This window comes from Crocuta crocuta, unplaced genomic scaffold, assembly GCF_008692635.1.
Source record: "Crocuta crocuta isolate KB4526 unplaced genomic scaffold, BGI_CrCroc_1.0 scaffold299, whole genome shotgun sequence".
Taxonomy (NCBI): domain Eukaryota; kingdom Metazoa; phylum Chordata; class Mammalia; order Carnivora; family Hyaenidae; genus Crocuta; species Crocuta crocuta.
The window spans coordinates 8,176,013-8,181,852 of record NW_027532747.1 but is presented as its reverse complement, the minus strand read 5'-3'; the positions used below and the strand labels follow the sequence as shown (position 1 = coordinate 8,181,852).

General features: G+C 55.4%; 1 long non-coding RNA gene across 2 annotated transcripts; it reads right to left on the bottom strand.

Moving 5' to 3' along the window:
* Positions 1-374: 374 nt before the first annotated feature.
* Positions 375-5,840, bottom strand: LOC144245574 (uncharacterized). Of its 2 annotated transcripts, none has more exons than XR_013339309.1 (4): positions 5,803-5,840; positions 2,581-2,641; positions 760-841; positions 375-592 (listed from the first exon to the last, which is right to left on the bottom strand). It is a non-coding gene; the product is annotated as an uncharacterized LOC144245574 (long non-coding RNA). The 2 variants fall into 2 exon arrangements; XR_013339310.1 differs by lacking the exon at positions 5,803-5,840 and adding an exon at positions 5,633-5,730.

The window sequence follows — 5,840 nt, the reverse complement described above, 5'->3', positions numbered from 1 at the left end:
ATACATTCAACTTTAGTAAAGTGACCAGTTTTCCAAAGTTGTACCAATTTACATTCCTGACAGCAGTGGACAAGAATCCCAGTTGCAGGGTGCCTGGGGGGCTCAGTCAGTTGAGCATCTAACTTCAGCTCAGGTCTTGATCTCACGGTTCAGGAGTTCGAGCCCCGCGTCGGGCTCTGTGCTGACCGGTCGGAGCCCAGAGACTGGTTCAGATTCGGTGTCTCCCTATTTCTCTCTCTCTCTCTCTCTCTGCCCCTCCCCCACTCACTCTCTGTCTCTCTTTCAAAAATAAACATTAAAAAAAAGATAAAAGAATCCCAGGTGCCGCATCTTTTCTCATATTCACCATTCTGATAGGTTTTAGTGGTATTTTGTTGAAGTTTTAATTGGCGTGTCCCGGATGACAAATTACATTGGGCATTGGAGAAACCCTGGCCTCAGGGGTCTCTGCAACCCTTCCAGGGTCTCTGCCTTTGTATAAGACCCCCGAGAGTGTTCCGTGGAAAGCCCTCCAGGGAGCATTTTCATGGAGACAGAAGCGGGTGAAGAGGGACAGCTAGACACTGAGGCAGAAAGCAAACAACTGGTCGACCTGCGGGGAAGAAGAGGAAGGACATGTCCACCGAGGAAAAGCCCCCAAGGCTCACGCGTGGCATCAGGGAGGTTCTATTTTCTGATCCTAGATAGAACCTTCCCTCCCTCCCTCTCCAGTCCCTTACCCTGCTTCCTTTTTCTCTGTAACACTTACCCCCGCCTTACCAATTACATATTGATGTCATTTGTTCATTGCCCATCTCTCCTATCCAGAATAGTCTTCCTGTTCCCTGCTATGTGTCAGTGCCTACAACAGAGCCGGGGACATAGTAAGTGCTCATTAAGGAGCTGCTGTGTGTACGTGCTACCAGTCAAGCCACACAGCTCCTAGGTCTGAACTGGGGAGGGCTGTAGCCCAGTCTGCCAGCCTCAGCCACCCCCCCACTGTCCCCCACACCCCTGCACACCCCACACCTGGCTTCCAGGCTTCCCTTCTTGCTTATTTTAGTCTGAATTCCTGTAAGTAAAACTGTGTGTGTGTGTGTGTGTGTGTGTGTGTGTGTGCACGCACATACGATGTGGAGGCAGTTCACAGAGCCCCACACCTATAGGACCCAGAGAGGATGCCAACAGCAGCACATTTTCCTATGACAGTGATGCCTCTTCCAGGGAGGAGAGAGTGGAGGAAGGGGGGAGGAAGAGCCAGCTGAGCAGGGAGGAGGGAGCTGGGATGTGGGTCAGTGCCGAGTCCTGAGATTGCTCTGACCCAGCGGTGGAACATCACCCGCTGACATAAGCACCCCTGTGGCCCTGGTGTCCTGGCCCTCGGCCCTGGCTGCCCCTTGATATCCGTTTATTCTGGTTTCAAGAGCTGAAGAACAAACAAGAGTCTGATCTGGTGGACAGAGGGCCGAGGGCATGGGGGTTAGGTGGGGCAGGGGGGTCTCCCAAAGGCCAAGTCCTGAGCTGGAGGAAGGCACATCTGTGGGGGGGAAGAAGGGGGTCTGGGAGAAGGCAGAGACAAATCCCAACCTCTCTTCCTTTCTTTAAAATGGGCACNAAAAATAAAATAAAATAAAATAAAATGGGCACGTGTCCTCTGGTGTGTGGCTGACAGTATTTTCCTCTAGAATAATCCAAGCCCTCTCAGCTTGGTAAGTAGGGGGCGGGCAGGTAAGACAAACTCCAGGGAGAGAAGACAGACAATCTTCTCATTTCTAGAACAGAGTTGGGGCATAGCCCTCAGCCTTCAGACGGGAGAAAGGGGAAGGCTGGCTTCATGGTCTATCAGTATCCTACATGTGGGGTGACGCCCACAGAATGAGGGCCCCTAGGAACCAGCAAGGGGCTTCCTGGTCCGGCTCTGGGCTCTCCAATGCCCCACATGTATGTAAGGGGAGGAACGTAAGTCACCTGACTTACTATGCCTGGGGAACTCAGAAAAAACAAATCTCAACCCAGGTTAGCTGCTGGGAACAGGTTTTCCATGAACAAAAATGTGTCCATAGCAGGGCCGGTTGCTTTCTATTCCCATTCGGCAGGTGAGAAAGGCCTCTCCCAGCAAGCCCGGCATGCAGACCCGACCACCATCTCCCTTCCCGGGGACGAGCCATCGGCCGTGCCCGACACTGGACATGGCAGCTCCTGGCTGGCCCCTCGCCCTCTATGCAGAGCTAGGGCCAAGCTGCGACCCATTCCTCCCGGAACTCTGGTGAAAAGGGGAAGGCGGGTGCCTCTGGCCCACAGTCCCCGGCCCCGCCAGTGTGGAGACGGAGGTCACAGGGAGCACGGTGGCTGCCCCGAGCCTGTTACCAATTTGGCCACTGAAGGGCCGGGGACTGCTCCCAGGCTTCGGCTTTCACCTCAGTCTTGCTCCTTGGGGAACCCAAAGTGGCCAGTGATGTGACGTCACAGAGGTGCCAGCCAGCCCCGCAGCTCTGGGGACGGCCCCGTGCCTGCCCCGATGAGGAGGGCCTGGGTTCTGGGTAGGATGGGGCAGGGCCAGGGTGGGGTGGACGGGGTGGGGGAGGGGGTCAGGGGGTGGACCTGGCATGGTGAACTTCATGATGGTGACACCTCCGCCCACTCGCCTCGGTCCCACACAGAACTGAAAGAGCAGAAGGGAAAAGAATGTTGGAACTGGAAGTTCCGAGGGGTTCACCTGCCCCAGCATCCTTTTTCTGAGGGAATGCAGAGCCCGCAGCTTCCAGAAACTCCTCTGCTTCTCCGCAGCTCCCTCCCGAGCTTCCAGTGTGATCTTCGCGGCTGATTGTCACATCGTGCTGCACATCCTGACGCCCAAGTTGTTGGCCAAAGTGACAAGGATCCTGCCACACCAGAGGAAGACGAGGAGCCCAGGGGACAGGCGTGACTTCCTCAGGAGCACATTTAAGATGCCTGCTACCCCCTGCAGACTCCCAGAAATGCTCAGGTCGGGGAGGATGAGGCTTACGATAGACCGCGAGCCCCAGTGAGCAGCCGGAGGCTTCATGCATAGGCAGTTTGGGTGTCAATATCAATGTCATCGTGCCTCATTGTTCCCCCTCCAGAAGGTCAGGCTGGGGCCACTTCCAGCACAGGATCACTTGTAATCTCCCTGCAGAGCCCAGTGGCTGAAAGCCCAGATCCTGGAGTCCCCTGCCAGCCCCACCACCACTTGCTAGCTGGGTGACCTTGGACAACTTACTCAACCTCTCTGAGCCTTGGCTTCCTGATATATAAAATGAAAGAAAAATGATAGTACCCCTATCTCATAAGAAAGTGTACTTATCTTCCTTAGAATAGAGACTTACAGTGTTAGTGGTTGTTAGTAGCTTAGACTTCCTGATAGACATGGAGGGCATGGGGCTGGGCTGGAAACAGTGGTTCTTAACTAAGGACAATTTTCTCCCCGGGGACGTTTGACAATTCCTGAAGACTTTTTTGGCAGCCACAACCAAAGAGGGGTTGCTACTGACATCCAGTGCGTAGAGGCCAGGGATGCTTCTAAACCTCCTACAGAGCACGGAACAGCCTCCCCGGTATAGATTTAACAGTCCATATGTCCACAGTGCTGTGAGAAGCCTGGCTTGGTGTGGGACAAGGGCCGGTGTGGAGAGAATCGGGTCTGCTCTGAGCGGATGAGGGGAAGGGCAGGGGTCTCTTCTTGGCTCCTTGCGGGTGGCTCTGGATTTCAGGAATAGCTGCCACCAAGAGGGCCATGTGTTTGAATTTCAAATGCCCTTGACTATCATAGGAACGACTCATTGAACAAGCTCATAAACCAACCCTGAAGGTCACTGCAGTGGGAAATGCAGTCGTAGTTTGAGCAAAGCAAAAGGAAGGGCCTCGGTGATCATCACGAAGATTGGGGTTTCTCCATTTAGCAGGAAAGGGGGGACCCTAGGTGGGCGTCAGCCCTTCCGGGGCCAGGATCCTGCTGGCGGCCGGTGCATGTGGACACACGCCCGCATGCAGGCACACCACCCACACAGAGCTCACACTCTTCAAGTGAAGACAAGAGGTGCATTTAATCCGCAAGTTGGCGAATGAGCTAGTCTTATAAAAATACTAAATAAATGTTGAAGTCTCTTGTTTCCTAAAAACATGGCTCTACGTGTCTTTCTTGGTGCAGGCATGTGTGTACAAATGGGGTGAAAGGCACCTGACACATTGAAAAGAGCCTGGACCTAGCCACCAGGGTGCTAGGTCTTGGCCCTTCTGGAAAGTTCTGTGTGACTATACAAATCGTTCCCCTCTCTGGTGCCCTAAATGGAGAAAAGGCCCTGTTAGGAATACAGAACCTTCCAAACACTGAGTGTGAAACCAGAATGAGCAGTTATAAGTCAGTGAACTCATATATCTTTGTTCTCTGAGATCAAGAACGCTACTTGTAAATCAGTCGGAATTCAAATCAAGCCTACCTATGTACTTTCAAAACAGAAATAAAAAACGGGATACGAATGATTTTGGAGGAGTCTCTGAATCGTGGGATTCAACCTCTCATCTCATGTCATTTCAAAATAATGGCTGCCGGCCAGAACTCAGTTAACGTGGTCAAAGACGCTCTCCCCCTCACACCCATGCACATCCACAGTCTAGTACATGGCCCAGGCAGGCTGGTCCCCTTGAAGCCCCCAGGGACCCCTGGTGTGAGCCGGACACGGGGAAGGAGGGCATGTGATGTCTCGCACCGTCCTGGGGGAAAGATGTGACCATCCTTTTTTCACAGCTGAGGAGGTGAAGGATCAGAGACTTGAAGCTACATTTCCAAGTTCAGTTAGTAGAGGGTTCAGATTTTTAAAATTCCTTTCTCTTTCGCTGTTCTTTCTCTTTCTCCCTTTTACTTCCCAGTTTTCCGGGTGCCCCAGACGCCAGCCAGCAACGGCTCCAAACTGCACTGTCATAGCTCCTGGCCTGGCCCCAGAGAGCGTGTGACCCGGGCACGCACCCACGCGCGCCACGGCCAGCGCTCTGCCCAGGGGGCGGACGCCGGGCGCTGGAAGGCCCTGCCAGCCTATGCTCCTGGGACGGGGGCTGGCTTCTCTGTCGCTGCAAGGCCCGTCTGTGGCCCCTTCTGCGGCCAGCTGGCCCCTCGGTCCTCGCCCTCCCCTCAGGGATCCTGGGCCTATATTTAACAGCGGCGCCTGGCCCAGGCGACAGGATCAGGTGTCTGTTGTGTGACGCGTCCCCGGAGAGAGACGACTGGGGCCTAAAGATCATCCGCGGGCTACAGGGCCCGGTGGCCTGCTTTCTGACTCCGGGCAGCCCGGTGCCCGGCTGCCTGAGGGCTGCCCCCTCCCAGGGAGGTGGGGGGGGGACCCTGGGAGAATGTAAAGAGGCCATGCTGCCCGGTGGTCTTGCTGGGGCCTCTGAGGCCTCGGCGAGCAGCCCTGCACACCTTCCTCGCCCCCTCCTCCTCGGTGCCCCCACCCTCGCCCCCCCTGTCTGCACGCGCCTGCCCTTGGACCCTCTTGGGCTCGGGATGCCCATTCCCTCGGGCCGTCAGGCGGGTTTCTGCGGCGCAGGGTGTGGGGCTGAGCGGGCGGTGCTCCGTGGCCCCCGAGAGCCTTGTACAGAAGGGCAGCTCACCCCCCCTTCTCCGCGCAGGCCCTTCTACCTGTCCGTCGGGAGTCATTACTGGCACCTTCCTCGCGGGGCGGCTTTAAGGCTGACCCGAGTCACACGCCAACACAGTCTGGGGCCGTGGCTGCCTGAGGCAAGTGCTCAATAAATGTAACTATTACTATTTCTGTCCTCAAGACACAAATGAAACACCAGGAGCCCTACCGAGAGCCAAAGCAGTGTCAGCTGTTGAGATGTACCAG